Source organism: Phragmites australis, chromosome 3 (assembly GCF_958298935.1).
Source record: "Phragmites australis chromosome 3, lpPhrAust1.1, whole genome shotgun sequence".
In the NCBI taxonomy this organism is placed as follows: Eukaryota; Viridiplantae; Streptophyta; class Magnoliopsida; order Poales; family Poaceae; genus Phragmites; species Phragmites australis.
In genome coordinates, this window is record NC_084923.1 from 8,058,134 (window position 1) to 8,060,899 (window position 2,766).

A 2,766-nucleotide genomic window follows, 5' to 3' on the forward strand; every position below is an offset into this window, starting at 1 on the left:
TTCAGGTAGGGACTAAAGTACAGCAAAAGATTGTTTCAGTGTAACGCCCTTCACCAAATACAGCTGTTCGGACTGTTGGAAGCTCTTACCCAATTAGTGGTCTTGTAAGATTATGGTGAGAAACGCTCAATATGAACAATGAAATAACCTAGGACCAAATCTACTTTGCAGACATTGAGAATAAACTTCTAATCAATCTGAACAATACTGTTAACAATAGCTATGGATCCAAATCTTCATATCGTAATTCAGACGTTAACAAATGCTTATCTATATGCTAACCAGCATAAGGCAGCCATCCGTAAACAAAATGCCCAGCAACAACAGTTTCATTGCTGTAGTATTGTAGCTGTCTAGCAAACGTAGACAGCTACAATACTGGCAACATTGTGAGGAGAGCAAACACATAATGTATATTGCATGCCGTACTCTAGAGTCTGGCCATGCAGATTTTTGCCAAGCGTGAATGTCGATTTAGCAATAATATTTGTAATTAATGATATCTTATCATCCAAATTATGTCGGCAGTTACTTTTGGCGTTGTTAATCCTGTTACAGATAAAGATAGCTTTTCTATAGATAGATATGAATCTGTTAAAGATAGAAATAGTCTAGAGATAAGGATGTCCATCCCCTCACGATCGCTTCCCATGTAATCTCCCTGCTGTGATTTGACAGCTATATAAACACGTACGCGGCCTGGACGAGAGGTATGAACGCTTATGCAATATTGACATGGTAACAGAGCCACCTCCTCGTAGATATATCTAATCACCATGAGTGCATCCTCTTCGTCTGCTCCGGCCGGTGCCTCACCGTTTGGTGTACCGGTGACAGAGAAGCTAGGAAAGAACAATTACTTGCTATGGAAAGCTCAAGTTCTTCCCGCCGTGAGGGGAGCCCAGATGTTTGGCTACCTTGACGGCACCATCGTTGCCCCATCGAAGGAAATCGAAGCCAAGGAGGGCGACAAGACCATCCAGATCCCAAACCCAGACTACGTCCGCTGGATGGCTGCAGACCAACAAGTCCTAGGCTATCTGATGATGTCCCTCTCACGCGACATCTTGACACAGGTGGTGTCTGTGACAACGGCGGGACAGCTGTGGAAGGCGCTCGAGGACATGTTTTCCTCGAAAACTCACGCTCGATCCATCAATACTCGGATTGCACTATCTACCACAAAGAAAGGTAACATGTCAGTTAATGAATATATTACTAAAATGAAGGCTTTAGGTGATGAGATTGCGGTTGCTGGAAAGCCGCTTGAAGAAGAAGACATCGTGTCGTACATACTTGCCGGTCTTGATGCTGACTATGAACCGGTGGTAGCGGCACTGGCGGCTCGAGTAGAGCCGGTCACCGTGGCCGAACTCTACTCACAGCTGCTAGGATTTGAAGGAAGAGCAGATCTTCGGCAAGGAGGCTATCAAGCCTCAGTGAACTCTGCCTCGTTTGGACGAGGTGGAAACCAGCGCGGTCGCGGCCGTGGTCGGGGTAACCCTAGCAACAACTCTGGTCGAGGCCGCGGCGGAGGACGAACTTCAGCAGGAGGACGAGGAAGCGCTCGCCCAACATGTCAGCTCTGTGGCAAGATGGGACACACGGTCAGTATTTGTTGGCATAGGTTTGATCCTGACTTTGTTCCGTAAGAAAAAAGTGCTGCAGTTGTTCAGTCCTACGGGATTGACACGAATTGGTATGCCGACACCGGTGCAACGGATCATGTCACGGGCGAGCTGGACAAGTTGAACGTCCGGGAGAAATATCATGGTGGAGATCAGATCCACACAGCAAATGGTGCAGGTATGCGCATTAGTTATACTGGTCGCACTCAAATTCGTACCCCTGATCGCAATCTTTATCTCAATAATGTTCTATATGCTCCTGATGCTAAGAAAAACTTAGTCTCTGTTTCTCGCCTTGCCAAAGACAATCATGCATTCTTTGAAATTTTTCCAAAATTCTTTTCCATTAAGGATCAGGTCACGAGGAGAACTCTGATTCAAGGAAGATGTAAAGGAGGCCTATATCCCTTGCCTTCGTCGTTACCATCTCATCCAGAGAAGCAAGTCCTTAGTGCTGCTAAACCTTCGTTGGCTAGGTGGCATGATAGGCTAGGACATCCGTCTGGTGCTATTGTTCGGCAAGTTATCTCTAGAAATAATCTTTTGTATTCCAAAGAGTCCAATAAAGATTCGGTGTGTGGTGCATGTCAACAGGCCAAGAGTCATCAGCTCCCCTATCCTAAGTCTTCAAGTGTTTCTGCTGCTCCTCTAGAACTTGTGTTTTCTGATGTCTGGGGTCCTGCTCCTGATTCTGTAGGCAGAAAAAAATATTATGTCAGTTTTATTGATGATTATAGCAAGTTTACTTGGATTTATTTGATTAAGTATAAATCTGAAGTCATACAAAAGTTTCAAGAATTCCAAGCTCTTGTAGAAAGACTCCTGAATCGAAAAATCATTGCCATGCAGTCTGATTGGGGAGGAGAGTATGAGAAATTAAACTCCTACTTCTCCAAGATAGGCATCACACACCATGTTTCCTGCCCTCACTCCCATCAACAAAATGGATCTGCCGAACGAAAACATCGCCATATAGTTGAGGTTGGGCTGTCTCTTCTAGCTCATGCCTCTATGCCTCTTAAATTTTGGGATGAGGCCTTCATCACAGCAACCTATCTCATTAACCGAACACCTAGCAAAATTCTTCAGTTCTCCACTCCGCTGGAGCGATTGTTCAATCACAAACCAGATTATTCTT

General features: G+C 45.0%; 1 non-coding gene across 1 annotated transcript; it reads left to right on the top strand.

Annotated features, from left to right (window-relative positions):
* Positions 1–1,262: 1,262 nt before the first annotated feature.
* Positions 1,263–1,401, top strand: LOC133913900 (small nucleolar RNA Z247). The gene has a single exon (XR_009909137.1). It is a non-coding gene; the product is annotated as a small nucleolar RNA Z247 (small nucleolar RNA).
* Positions 1,402–2,766: the final 1,365 nt, after the last annotated feature.